Raw genomic sequence first — 15,270 nt, 5'->3', positions numbered from 1 at the left:
ACACCTACAAAACCTCTTCACAGCAACACCTACATTTATAGCTGATGGAAGAATGGGAGAAGATGTATACAGTGGCCAGGAAGGACTCACCTTAACATGTAGCCTATTACATACCTCCACTGTCTAATCGTATGTTCCATATTCACACACGAGGTTTCATCCTAAGAAATTGCCCTTTTGCCCATGCCAATGCCGGGAATAGAGGAGCAGTTGGAGATATCACAGGACCTAAATGGGACAAGCCAAGTTCTACAGCTTGAGTGTCCCCATCTCAGGCCTGAAAGCCAACACCAGTGAGTACCACAGTCCAGTGTGTCTCACTTCTCCACCAACATGGCCCCCAGATGTCTTTGGTGGACATAGGATTCCAGGGTATAAATACAATGGCGCAGTGTAACGGAGAACCCTACGTTGATAAATTTCTAAATGTTTATGTATTTCCATTGCCTATTTTTAAATATCTGTTCTTAGAACTACTGAATAGTATTTTACAATATAAAGTGCTTAATAAGACAACAAATACTCAACCTCTGGCCCTATGTAGTTTAGGCCAAAAGTAGTTACAGGAAGCAAAGTAGATATGTATATATGTTTTTAAAATCACATGGAAATTTAGGGGCCTGATGTTTTATATTTACATATATTAACATTTAGTAATATCCTACTGCTTTGTAATTAGAGTCGACTCCCAAGAGGTAGAACATAATTGCTCATTTTGTGGATGTGACACTTCTGGATCAAGAAGTGATTAAAATATTTATACTGCACAGCTTGTTCAATTCACTTATATTATCAGATTAATTTCCTTCAATTCTCTGTGCATCAGTATTTTTACTTTTTTTCTTCTCGAAAATGGCACTTGAAAGAAAATAGCTTTTCACATACTCTTAACACCGGGTTGCATATTTGAAGCAAAGTGATGGACTCACAGAGCCCGTTCTGTATGAATATACTGTAAATATATTTCCTATGTACAAGATGTAAAATCCAAAAGGGACTAATAGTGAAAATCATTTACAGTAGGACTTCTGTAAGGGATGAAATTTGAGTCAGTAATTGGCTAGTGGTACACCATTTTCAATTTTTTGTCTACGTTAGGAAACTTTCCTAAGTTTAAAATATTTTTAACATGAAGGAAATAAGATGAATACATTTATTGTCTTATTTTGTAGTAAGGTCATAAATATTGTTCCACTTCTGTCAGGTGTACCCGTGTATATTTACCCTGGGGGATTTAATATTCACGGTGGAATTTATGTGAATACTTTTCTAGGTTTTCTAAATTCATTTCTATATTTTCTCTTTGAGTTTTAAGCACTAGATACTTGATTTGGGTAAATACTTTATCTGATCTCTGAACAGATTAATGAAAGTAGCCCCCAAAATCACACTCAGGAAAGATCTATATTTGGAAATTGGTTTTCAAAGAGCTGCATTTCAAATTATCTGTGTTACAAGGTCAAAAGCCAGTAAGGGAAATAATTATCCAGGATTGGGAATGCACAGCCACGGTCTCATCCCCAGCTAAGTAAATTAGCTTTGGGCTCTTCTGACTTAAGGCAAAATAAAGAAGTAAGTGACAGAAATTTAATTAAGTGACCAAAACACAAGTCAGCTTTTATTAATCTGTGTGACGCTAGGTTACTAAAAATCAAATCTGCTCACAATTTTAATACCATTTCTGAAGTATGTGAAGGAAATCCAGAGTTCAGCCTAGGGGCCATTGGAGGCGGCAAACATCTTTGAGCCTTTTGCCCCAAGGAGAAGGACAAAGGACGGAAGGAGTGTCAGAACCTGGCAGGTCCATTACTACTACAGACTCACTGCCCGCAGTGCCCGACTGCATGAAAGGAAAGAAAACAAAAGCTTGTCCAGTTAGACCCTAACATCTCCTGGATGACACTGTTGTAGCCCCTTAAGCAAAATAGGAAACAAGAATTAAGTTAGGAAAAGGGACCTGCCAAAACATGAATGCACAAAATCTCTCTAACCAGCCAAAGACCTCTGGTCAACATTATTGATTTCACCTGGAGGTAAAATGGTCCTTTCTGTAACATACTAGACCAAAAGAATAATTTCTAAGCAAACAGAGTGGGAAAAGGACTGTAAAAGACAAGGATAATAACATGCAGAGAGAATGAGGTAAAGGGAAAAAAGAATCCATCAACAATGAACACTGGAAGGCACAGATGTTAAGCTGAATTTTTTCTCATTAAAATGTGATCTCTCATTACAAAACTTAAATAAAGGACTGCCTGGGTGGCTCAGTCAATTAAGTGTCTGACTCTTGATTTAGCTCAGGTCATGATCTCATGGTTCCTGAGTCTGAACCCAAAGTCTGCAGTGCAGAGCCTGCCTGGGATCCTCTCCCTCTCTCTACCCTTCCCCCTCCTGCTCTCACTCTCTCAAAGTAATAAAGCTTAAACTTTTTTCAAATAAAACAAAAAATGGAACTTAAATCAAATGTCAGTATATATTTTGAATGACAGTGGAAGCTTACTAACACTGAAGCAACCTAGGTCAAGTTGTAGGGCTTCTCTGAATCCCTATAGCTTCCTATCAAATTGAGCAATGACAGAAACCCGGAGCAAACTTGTGAAGGCACCTGAACAACAGAGCAATGCCTTCAGGGGAACATTATTGAATGGGTTTCTCTCCATATCCAGGTAGGTGTGCACACACATACCAGTGTTAGTTTTCACTCTTTTGCCCGTACCAATTCCATGCTCCCAGACTCAGAGGGTCCGCTAGGTCGAAGCCCTTCAAACACCACAGCCATCATGGCCACCACCCTGTCTGGTTACTTTTTCCATCTGTTGACAGAAGTCTGTAAAAACAGACAAATGTACAAGAAGATGCTGCTAAACAGGCTATCCTCTATTTAAAACAAAACAAAACACACACACACAATCCGGAACACTGGTCCCTGACTTATGGTTTTTGGGTATTTCTGTGGTCTAGTACTCCCACCATGGTTAACAGCAGGCTGCCAACATGACCTCACCCACCATTGAGCTGGGAAGAGACGCACACGTTTGTTTCCTGGGAGCCAATGTGAGCCGCTGCTGCACATCTCTGAGGGAAAATGGAACCGCCTAGTGACAGGAGCTTTATGAATTAACAGCAAAAGTTGGGGGCCATGAACGCCATAGAAACCACCTACCCAGCCTCCTTTTCTTTACCCCTGAGGTGATGGATTTAACACACCTCCTTAGATAGTGTCGCTGTCATCTCTAGATGTGTGCTGGGTTTTGGTTGGGGACACACAAACCTGACTGAGTTCCTTCCTCATCCTGCTCAACCAGCAGCCCTACATAAATCCCTTCCTTTACTGGGCAGATCAGGAACAGTAAGGCAAAGGGAACGTATTTCTATAAATGCCATTACCAAGTTATGAGACTCATTTTACCTTATTCATCACGCATGCATTCATGTCTTCAATTCAATCCTTCAGCAAACAGTCATTTTAAGAAAGAGATCTAATGTCCCTTCTCTTGAAGGTTTTTCACAGTTCTTCATTCCATTTTCTACACCCACAGAACTGTTTTTTCTACCTAAAACTTTCAGCACACTGAAATCACTTCTTTACCTACAGGAGATGAAGCTTCTTGAGAGCAGGGGACATCATCTACCCTGGTTTGTAGGACCAGAGCCTGGCACACAGCCCGGTGCATGTGTGAGCTCGGTAGCACTGAAGGAGACTGGAGGACAGTGGCATGAGTGCTGCCCGGGAAGTCAGAAGCCCCAAGTTTGAGGCCCAGCTCTGCTGTGAAGTGGCTATGACATTTTAATTCCTCACCTTCACCTCTCCAACGTCAGTCAACTTCTAAAATGTGAAGATGAGCAGACACTTGCAATACCAAACACTTACAAACTGAGCTTAGACTTTTATCGGGGATGACACTAATAGCTAATAAAAATAATGGCTCTTCCAAATTCAAGGAGGAAAATAGATATGGTCAACTGAATTGAAAATAAATCCTTTTACTTACAACATTATGTGATTTTCACTACCACGCTGCCTCTTGCTGATCATAGCATGTAAGGAAAATGAAAGAGTTTACCTTTAATCCTTAGTCAACTATTTGTGGCCTAAAATAGGTTTTCACAATTCTTTTTTTGGTTTTCACATTTTAAAAGGAAAAACAAGTTATGGAAACCAACTCAACAATAAACTATTTGTAAAAAAAAATAAATAAATAAAATTTAAAAAAATAAAAAGAGGAAAAACAAGTGCCAAAATCCATAAATTTGAATCTTATTTTTCCATGACAAAAATCAAATAAATTTCATTTATTCTGTCTGACAAAGACCATCACCCGAAAGTCAATTCATTTACCATTTTATACACATATTTGTCTAATCCTTTCAACCTTGATAAAATCAAAATAATAAACAGCCCTGAAGGAATTAACACCCCCAGTGGTTTGCTGCTAAAACCACCAGGGGTCGGGGAGGAGAAAGATTAAAAGTCCTGAGTTTTAGCATTTGCTGATTTCCATGGTAAAATACTTCCACCAGGGCCAACGTCAATGTATTAACAGTCTACGGTTCATGAAATTGCCAAAGATTTTTAAATTGGCTCTTATGAGCTAGTAGAAGCCTCCAGCATTCCACTGAAACAAAAGACCTCACAAAAATTTATACTTTGCTACTCTGGATCTTTGCTCCAAAATATTGCTACTCTAAGTGTAGTCCTTGAACCAGATGCATTGGCAGACTCTAGGACAAGCACTGGCAATCTTCAGTGCCCCTATTGCCTTTCTTGTAAATAAAACTTTATTGGAACTAACCACATTTATCCACTTCTAGATGATCTGTGGTTGTTTTTGTACTGCAATAGCAGAAATAAGCAGTGGTAACAGAGACCATGTGGTTCATAAAACCCAGAATATTTACTATTTAGCATTTTACCAAAAAAACAAAAAATGGCTTTACCAATCTTGGGTCTAGGAGATGGTTGGAAATGTAGGTACTCAGGCTCCACACCAGATTCACTACTCAGAATCTGTGTTTTATAAAGTCTTCAGGTGAATCTTAAAGAAGCACTGCTCCAGAAACTGCCTAGATGGGATAAACATAGTGAGGACCTAAAAGAACCACAGGATGGGTGTAGCAGGCTACAGAGACACAAAGCAAGAGGTACTGGAGGGCAGATTTCTTAAGAAACTGGTTTACCAGATTGTGGAAGCTATGAGACAACTTCAACCAATCACAGGGCAGGCAGTCAGGAAGGGCAGGTGACAATTCTTGTCTGCGAAATAAAGCTTATGGTCAAAGGCAGAAGTTCCTAGTCAAGGAATTCCTCAGTTCTACTCTTAAATCCTTTCTACTGATTAAATCGGGGCACTCAGATGATCTAGCCTAATCTCCCCAATTTAAACTCAATGAATCATGGCCTTTAATTATCACTAACCAGCCTTCACAGCAAAACTTAGGATCAGTGTCTGATGAACTGGGGACGATCCCCTAGCCATGTGGACACATTACAGCAGAGTAGGAAATAGCTGTATGAAGAAAAAAATATAGACAGTATACACCAAAGAATAAATGTGATGATGAAAAATATCTTTAATTCATAGTGTTAAAGAGGAACAGGGATGGCTATTCACTGTTTTCCAACAGTAAGCACAATTAGCACTTCATTCCAAAATTATAAAATGATTTGGAATAGAGTATTCTATAAATTCTACTAAACCTTGGTAAAATCACCTTTCCAAGAAATTATGTGATTTTTTTTTTACATTAGGTCCCTGAATCATCTAGAGTCTCCAAAATAATTTTTTAAATGAATGATATTGACTCTCTCTCTCCATTGGATAATAAGAAATGTGGTTTATTCAAAGAAGATACTGGGGCCTAAACCCCAAGGGATTGGTATTGAACCCAAAGACAAAACATATTTTTTGGTAACTTTTCAGTGAGTTAAAATGATAAAGGTTTCCGCTTGTAATGAGATGCTAGTTGAAACAACTCTTTAGATTTCTCCTGGGGTCTTTACTTGCCAAAGACAGACATAATATTTTCTCATTATTAGCTCCTCGGCAGAAAGAAAACTGGTATCGTGTTCTCTGCCATGTCACCGAGGAGAGGACATTTTGAACCAGTAATTTGGAGCACCGAAATGAAGGGAAGAGGCTGCAGAAGTTACAGTGATGTATAATTATTTCACTGGAAGAGATGGGCTGTGAATAATTGAGTTGCTTCTGCTTCAGGAGAGGCTCTCTTGAGGAACCTGATTTAGGAACAGGGAAATAACTGGAACAACTCTGTTGTCAAGCACAGACAACCTCATTCCTTTACTGTCTCATGGTGCAGTTAAGGAATATTTTCATGAACGCCAAAAGGTAATCTCAAGCAGCCCAGAGTATATTTAGACTTCAGTCATCTTACCAAATCTATATGTATGTAATCTATTTTCATGTAAAAAAAATCTATGTGTTTTGACAGACACCAACTATGTTGTTGCTGTTTTTTTTTTCTTTTTAATATAAATGTTTGACATCCAGCAACATTCCAAATTCATCTCAAGACCCAATTTAAGTGCCAACCCAGGTGTCAAGCTCCCTGGAAGACACTGGAGAAGCCAGAACAGGGGTTTCTCAACTGTGAGTGCATACTGGAATCGACTGGGACACTCTCTAAGATCTGTGCTTATCACAAAACCACTGTTTCCCTGGGAGTGGGGCCCAGGGCTCAGTAAAGTGAAAAGCTCTCTATTTGACTGCAAGGTGTAGTAAGGGTGGAGAACTGCCAGACAGGAAGAATTCAGGCAACAGCCAGCCTATGTGGACTGTTCCACTCTTACTTTATAGCTGCTGCTTTTCAAAGGGAGCAACAGAAATCCCAACTGCCCATTAGTTAGGCACTAAAAGTGCACAATCTTCAGACTACGTTTGAGGATTTCAGAGGTGTACTGTTTATGAGCTCGGCTCTGACTCAAGGCACAGCCAAGCCCCCACAGCCTCCACCCCCCTCTGGCTCCCAACTCCATTCTGTTTTCCACTAAGTAGAGTACACTTCTAGAATTTTGAGTATGACCACACATCACGCCCCGCTAACTTCAAATTCTGTGATACCTACTGTTCTTCCAAGACCCAACACTTTCTACCTGACCTGCCACTCTTCTTGATAGAAGCCTGAGTTCATTCTTCAGCCTCCCCTTTCCTCCAGCCACACAAACCTTCTTCCTGTATCTCAAATTCAGCCTTACTCCTCCTTGCCCCAGGGTTTTTAAAATGGTATTTTCCCTATCTATATAGCTCTTCTGTAAACTGAACTTTATCCCACTGTTCCTTCCTGTGGGAAGTCTTCCCTCAACCCCTACATTTTCCTAGCCCTTTTCACAGTTCATAACTACCTACTTACTTGGGGGGATACAAATACAAATTTCTCTTCCCACATCTTCAGTCTCCTGAGGGCAGAGCCGTGTTCCTTTTGATCTGGCTTCCCTCAACCCTTAGCACACAAAGTTGCTTCCACAGTAGATGTGCTGAATGAATATTCCTCATGAGTACTGCACAGGACAATGCATACAAAGCGCTTAGCAGTGGTAGTAATTGCTTCTACAGTTTCTAGGTTAAGATGTGCTTCATCTAGCACAATATCCTAAATAGAATGAAGTCTACCTATGACATGTGAAAATCTACTTAGAAACATTACATATGCAGAACCAGTTTGTATACCGGTTAACAAATATTTATATTCTGGGCTACCATCAATAGTAATTAACCTATATATCGTAAACATATTTGTAATAGTATCCAAGACACAACTACGAAACCGCAGGCTAAAAGATGAGCTTTGTTGGATTAGGAAAGAAAGACTAAATGAGGTGTAAGACATACTATGCGGTGTTTAAGTGACAGTATTATCTGAACACAAGTTTTTAATATAAATTTTAAAAAAAAAACAAAACTGTCCAGAATAACTGATTTAAAATCGGGGCAAAGAGTTGAGGTCCCAGGCAGCAAGACTACAAAAGAAGGTTTGCGAAGTTCAAAAGAATATTTTGCTTCTGAGAAGCTCTGGGATATTCCTTTTCTCAGTACTGTGTTTCATGTATGGACATGGTAGTCTCAAGGGACATAGAGGGTCAGCGCATATAGTGGTGTCTGTTTCAGCTAGGTCAAAACTGGTAGTTTCCTACAATTTAAGACTTAAACCAACTACCCTCAACTGAATAGCAATGAAATGATTTAAGTATCTACCATGAACATTTAGGCTCTTAAAAAAAAAAAGGTATTTCTACAGAAAGTATACTTGATAGAGATGAATAGAGTTGCAACACCCACCTGTCTCCTTACTTCACTCACCAAGGCCAGATGAACTCAAGACCCAAGGGTCTCTCTGTGGCTACAGCAGATGACACAGTAACATCATGGGGACGACCACTGCTAGCCACCAGCCTCACTTGCCCTTCAGCCACCTCACACTGCACTTCCTCGTTTTCAAGAGACAAAAATCAAGCATCACCCAAGCAGTCAAGATATTCACCAGAACAGTGGCTCAATTTAGGTTTATTTTTCTCTGGATTCTGACATTTCAAACTGGGGCTTCTCATTGGCTCTCATCCCCAGGTCTGCCAGTTCAGGAGTAAGAGCTCATGATCGTGGGCTCACTCCTTCCTAAGATTGCTTTTTCAAAACTGATGCCTATTTATAATTTTCTCAGTGGCTTTTCCTCTGGATCTTATCATATACAGATTGCTAGAAAGTACAACGTTTGAGTCATCAAAACAAATTTTTTAAAAACTCATGAGATTCACTTTTGTTATGCTGGGCTGTCAGCTTCTGTGTTTGATATAAAGGAAGAGAACTGATCTGTGGTCATGATGTCATTACCTATGAATCTCTGAAGGGGTTGGGTTAAAAAGAAAAGAATGTGGGGCACCTGAGTGGCTTAGTTGGGAAAGCACCAAACTTCTTGATCTTGGCTCAGGTCATGATCTCTTGGTTCATGGGATGAAGTCTTGCATCAGATTCTGTGCTGGCAGCTTGGAGACTGCTTGGGATTCTCTCTCTTTCTTTCTCTCTCTGTCTCTCTCTCTCTCTCTCTCTTTATCCCTCTCCCGAAATAAATAAATGAAGGAGGAGAAGAAGATAATGTTTAATCTGAGCAGAAAATTCTCAAGTAGAAATGGAGCTTTGCTGCAGCAGAGGTGATGGCTACCCCTGCCATGTGTGCAACGGGGTGCCACGCAGGACTGCTGGTAGTGTGTCAACATTCAGCTAAACCCACCTTTCATGTCTCCAGTGTAACCTTGTTTTCATATTCCCTCCAGTAAATAAAGGCCCTGGGTTAAATGCTGTGGGTTGCCTCGCATGTATCATTTTAAAGTGGTGACCTGTCCTCATCAATGCCAAGCATGTGTGACCTGAGAAAGGATGTGAGGAAAAGTCAGGCTCTTCCTATCACCTTCCTGGTTGACCCAGACTTGTATTCTCAGTTGTATTTGTTGAGCAAATCAATCAGTTAACCTATCACCTTGAACAGATATTTTGTTTAGGCAAAACTATGTGGTAAAGAATATGTTTTTTTGTTTCTGCAGTAAAATATTACACCACAGAGGCCACATGATTTTTAGAAAAGTCAATAGTAACCCTTAAAATACTTCATTCAAAGTCAAGGTCTTTTTAAGCAAATGTATATATATGCATACCCATACATAATCACATGAATACGTAATTTTAAAATGTTACCTTGTATAGAAATTATTTTTAATGATTATTTTTGAGAGGGGGTGACAGGGAGAGAACATGAGCAAGTAGGAGCAGGGGAGGGGCAGAGAGAGAGGGAGACACAGGATCTGAAGCAGCTCCAGGCTCTGAGTTGTCAGCACAGAGCCCGAAGCAGAGCTCAAACTCACAAACCACAAAATCGTGACCTGAGCCAAAGTCAATGCTTAACTGACTGAGCCATCAGGCACCCCGTATACAATGTTAATTCTTTTGTGGAGGCTTCCTTTTTATTGAAATGTGTTGTCTGGTGTTGTTTCAAATCGTAGCAAATTTAGGGCAAAAGGTGCCTTTTGAAAGGGCTGCCAATGGCCAAATCTGGGCCAATTTGAGCAAAAATGATAGTAATGGAATAGATCCCATCAAATAGAACAAGATACCAGGGTGGCATACTAACAATTTAATAAACAATCCAAAGGGGGAAAGGGAACTGTAATTTGCAGGAAAATTCCAACTAACAAATGTATAAGGAATGATAAAAATAGAACCACCACCATTTGGCACAGCCAAGTAATTCATTAGTAAATGCTAAAGAGAGTATACTAATTCATGATGAAAAAAGTTATTTCTATGGTCTCAATGAATCTCCTCATAAGATATTCACTGATTATATAAACACAGAAAAATAAACACAGACAACACCTTACCCAAGTGATTAAAGTTAACATGACAATTGGAGGGAAAAGTCAACATCCTAAGTCTCCTGAGAAGATACATTGACAGGGACACATCATTGCTTTGTGGTGTTCTTACAAGAATGTCCGACATGAATTAAATCCTAAAGGAAACATCATACAAATGCAGGGGTGTAGTCTACTAATTAACTAGGCCAGTACTCTTCAAAACTCTCAAGAATTTAAAAGACAAAGAGGAACATTTATAGCTTAAAAGAAAAGAAGACATGGAAACTAAATGTAGTACACAATAGTGATTTTGATCCTTCAGAAAAAGAACATTATAACAGTTGGTAAAATCTGAATAAGCACTACAGTTTAGTTAACTTTCTATCAAGCTATGGTTTTAACATTTGGTACATTTGATGCAATTTATAGGGTAGTGCTCTGTAATGTGCTTACAATTTTGTGTAAGTCTGAAATCATTTCAAAATTAAAATTTTAAAGTTTTTTAAAGATACAACTCAATAAGGAAATCTGTTTTTAAATAACGTGTGAACATATATACACTCAACATCATTTGTCAGTAGAGATCTTCATGCTGGAACAATAAGCTGGTAACACTACATAACTAGATAAAATACACAAAACTGACAATCCCCACTGCTGCCAAAGATGTGGAGAATAGGCATTCTCCGATATTACGGATGTGAATGTAAACTGGTAGAGCCACTATGGAAGACAGCTAAACATATTTACCCAACGGATGTGAAAACTCATGTCCACATAAACACCTGCATGAAAATGTTTATAGCTCCCTTATTCTGAGTCACCAAAAGGTATTCAAACAAGATGGCCTCCAATAGGTAAATGGATAAACCAACTGTGGTATATTTATGCCAGTTGTTCAGAAAAACTATTTAAAGGAATTATCAAGCCCTTATAAAGCTACATGCTTCATAATTGCAACTGTAGGACATTTTGGATGAGGGAGAACTGCAGACACAGTAAAGTGGCCAGTGGTTGCCAGGTGTTTGGAGGAAAGGCTTTGGCAACAGATGGTTTCTCATTTCAGCAGTATGTCATACTAAGACAGTCTCCTTTCTATATGAACTCAAATGCTGAATGAACTCTCAAAAGCTGTTTAAGAACAATAAGAATGGCTTATTAAAATTAAAGAACAAAATTCCACCTGGTTATATAGTGTGCTCAGTTACTGAACTCTACTGACAGATGAAAAAGGAACACAGGCAAGGGAATGGTAAGGATACATACTAAGTTCACCCTCTATTTTTCTGCTCTCCAAAATACAGATGGCGGGAGAAGTGAAGGTGAGAGGGAGAGATGGGCTGTAAGATCAGAAAGGTCAGAGAGGGCTCTACAGACTGAGTGAAAGGACCACACCTACAGCTCCAAAAGGCCTGAGGACCAAGAATTGAAGGTGAAGAAGTAAAGAGCTTTACCTGGTAACATAACTTAAGATGGGGCATCCTCTTCATCTTTCATGATATCCAGAGACCTTATCAGTAGTTGTCAGAATCTTATTTAGTTGAATATGAAATTGAATACAACACTGACTAGGAAAGCATGATAATGAAAACCAACATTCTAGACTAACCAAAACCCATCTCAAGTAGAACAGTCAACTAAGATATGGTTGGGGGGAGGGGACAGGGCGGGAATGTGGTTTTTCTTCACTTAGAAGAATGAAAATCCAAAATAATATCTGCATCAAGTATTTAAAGTTAACTGAAACTAGGGGCTCCTGGGTGGCTCAGTCGGTTAAGCGTCAGACTTTGGCTCAGGTCATGATCTCATGGTTTGTGGGTTCGAGCCTCGCATCAGGCTCTGTGCTGACAGCTCAGAGCCTGGAGCCTGTTTCAGATTCTGTGTCTCCCTCTCTTTCTGACCCTCCCCTCCTCTCTCTCTCTCTCTCTCTCTCTCTCTGTCTCAGAAATAAATAAAACATTAAAAACATTAAAAATAAATAAAATAAAATAAAATAATAAAATTAACTGAAACTGGATTTTAGGTCTACCCAATTCTCCATCTCTCTGCTGCAGACACATGTGGATTTTAATCCCACCTTCACCACAACCTAGATTTGTAACCACAGGAAACTGTGCTATCCAAAAAGTTTATTGCTGCCTTTTTATAACAAGCATAAAATAACCTGTTCCTTTTTAAATATGTTCTTAAATATAAGACAATGCAATTGACTTAAAAGGTTGACCATCAAGGGGAGGGGAGGGGTTAAGATGGCAGAGAAGTAGGGAGACCCTGGGCTTTCCTGGTTCCTCAAACAGCTATATTGAGCTCAGATCACTTGGAACAGCCAGGAAATTGACCTACAGAGTAGCAGAAGGATCTCCAAGGTTGGAGGGAGACACTATGGCAGGAATGAGGTGCATGGAAGTAAACTGGGGGAGGGGGGAGGGAGAGAAAAATGGCAGTGCCATGAAGGGCAGGGAGTGCTTTCCAGGAGAGACAAAAGGGAGAGAAAGAAAGAAGGGTTGAGAAAGTGCAGTGTCAGGTTTGTACAAGAGGAAAACCTATCCGGACCACAGATGTGGGAGCAAAAAGTACTGGGTATCCCAGGTTTTTTATAAATAGCACGTGGAGCTCAAAATGTGAGGTTTTAGAATGTGTGGCTTTCCCTGGAGGGAAGCTGTGACATCCGCTCCTGGGAGGAGGGTGCTGGCCCAGGAGGGTAGAGTCTGGTGTAGGGATCTCCAGGGTGCAGTGGGAGAGGACATTTCCCTTCCCGGAGTACCTTTGGAAGAGAGTATATTGCCTCTCCAAGGGACAAAACACCTCACAGATGTCAGCAAAACGCCTTTGTCCTCAAGGGACAGAGAGTATGTGCAGAAGGCCGATACTCTGGTTGGGGCTTCTCACCATGCTACACCACAGATTCCGCACACACAACAGGCACAGGACTGGTTTTCTGGGACAAAGGACATCAGGCACAGCACAGAGGCTCAACTCTGGAGGGACGCGGTGGGTCTGCGTGGTGCTGGATCCCTTAGGATTCCTTGTTTGGAATCCCAGCCACGCACCAAAGCTGTGGCTCAGGGCACAATGACTGCCCTTGCTGTTTATTCTGTGAGGGCTTCCTGAACAGCAGGGGTGTGAAATCCCCTCTCTGGGGAAGGGAGGACAGGGTGGCACCATTTCCTCCCTCAACACCAACATGGTGGGACTTCAGAGAGCAGCACAGCAGCCCTCGTGGAGGGCAGGACCTGCTTACACCAAACCCTGCCAACCCCACTCCCCACCGTGCCTGGCAACTGCTTTTTTCCTGGGGCAGCTCAGCAGGGCTCTCCTCCAGCCCAGCACAAGCAGTACCCTCCATGCGCCAAGTGTACTCAAAACCAAGCGCTTCGAAGCACCACCTGCAGTTCTTGTGGAACGAGGACCAGCCTTCGTTTCTCTCCCCTTCCTCCCCCGCTCTTTGGAGTCAGGCTTATAGGCTTTTTTTGTTGTTTCTGTTGTTGTTGTTGTTGTTGTTTTTTTTAATCAGGTCTTTTCTTTTCCCTTTTCCTTCTTTAGAATCAGGTTTATATAGTTTTTTGATTGGGTTTTTCTGTTCCTTTTCCTTTTCGCATTTTTGTTTATTCTCTGAATCAGATTTTTTCTTTTCTTTATTTTTCCAGGATTATTTTAACAAACAAATCAAAGCACACCTCGTTAAAGGTTCAAACAGGCCTTGCAGATGCTGCCACCCCGGAGTCCTTCGAGCCGTTCAGCCATGGTCAATCCCACCGTGTTCTTTGACATCGCCGTGCACGGCGAGCCCTTGGGCCGCGTCTCCTTCGAGCTGTTTGCAGACAAAGTCCCCAAAACAGCAGAGAACTTCCGTGGTCTGAGCACCGGGGAGAAAGGATTCGGTTACAAAGGCTCCTGCTTCCACAGGATTATCCCGGGCTTTATGTGCCAGGGTGGTGACTTCACACGCCATAATGGCACTAGCGGCAAGTCCATCTATGGGGAGAAGTTTGATGATGAGAATTTCATCCTGAAGCACACAGGTCCCGGCATCTTCTCTATGGCGAACGCTGGACCCAACATGAATGGTTCTCAGGTTTTCATTTGCACCGCCAAGACCGAGTGGTTGGACGGCAAGCACGTGGTGTTTGGCAAGGTGAAGGAGGGCATGAACATCGTGGAGGCCATGGAGCGCTTTGGGTCCAGGAACGACAAGACAAGCAAGAAGATCACCATTGCTGAGTGCGGACAAATCTGATCTGTTTGACTCCTGTTTTATCGTAACTACCAGTCCATTCCTCCTGTAGCTTGGGAGAGCACCCCTCTGCCCCCCGCTGCTCGGAATCACCTAGAACCCTGTGCTCCCGCTGCAGTTCTGCGGGTCCGTGTCCTCCTTGCCCCTCTCCAAGTTTAGCTGGATTTCAGAGTGAAGTTTATGATCATGAAATAAAAGCTAAGCAACAACAAAAATAAAGGCTCAAACAATCTCCACTGCAAGCAAGGAGGTGCTCTGCAGAGGACCAACCGGTGGGAAAGAGCAGCCGAAACCTAACAGTGTGGTGCACACAGCATACACCAGAAACACTTCCTGAAGTGCCACGCCCTGGACAGTTTAGACCCATTTTTTAAAATACCATTACTCTCAGGTGCGGGAAACAGAATAAGCTTTCAAAAACATGCGAGAGACAGAAACTTGGCCAAAATGACAAGACAGAGGAATTCTTCCCAAAAGAAAGGTCAAGAAGAAATCACAGCCAAAGACGTGCTCAACACAGACACAGACGTAAGCAATATATCTGAATAAGAATTGAGAACAATAGTCATTAGACTACTAGCTGGGATTGAAAAAAAGCATAAAAGACACCAGAGAAACCCTTGTTGCAGAGATCAAAGCCCTAAAAAGGAGGCCGAAACTAAAAAATGCTATAACT

At 41.2% G+C, this 15,270-nt stretch overlaps 1 pseudogene; it reads left to right on the top strand.

Moving 5' to 3' along the window:
• Positions 1 to 14,077: 14,077 nt before the first annotated feature.
• Positions 14,078 to 14,597, top strand: LOC144222201 (peptidyl-prolyl cis-trans isomerase A pseudogene; annotated as a pseudogene).
• Positions 14,598 to 15,270: the final 673 nt, after the last annotated feature.

This window comes from Crocuta crocuta, unplaced genomic scaffold, assembly GCF_008692635.1.
Source record: "Crocuta crocuta isolate KB4526 unplaced genomic scaffold, BGI_CrCroc_1.0 scaffold101, whole genome shotgun sequence".
NCBI lineage: Eukaryota > Metazoa > Chordata > Mammalia > Carnivora > Hyaenidae > Crocuta > Crocuta crocuta.
This window is presented reverse-complemented; position numbering and strand designations above follow the sequence as displayed.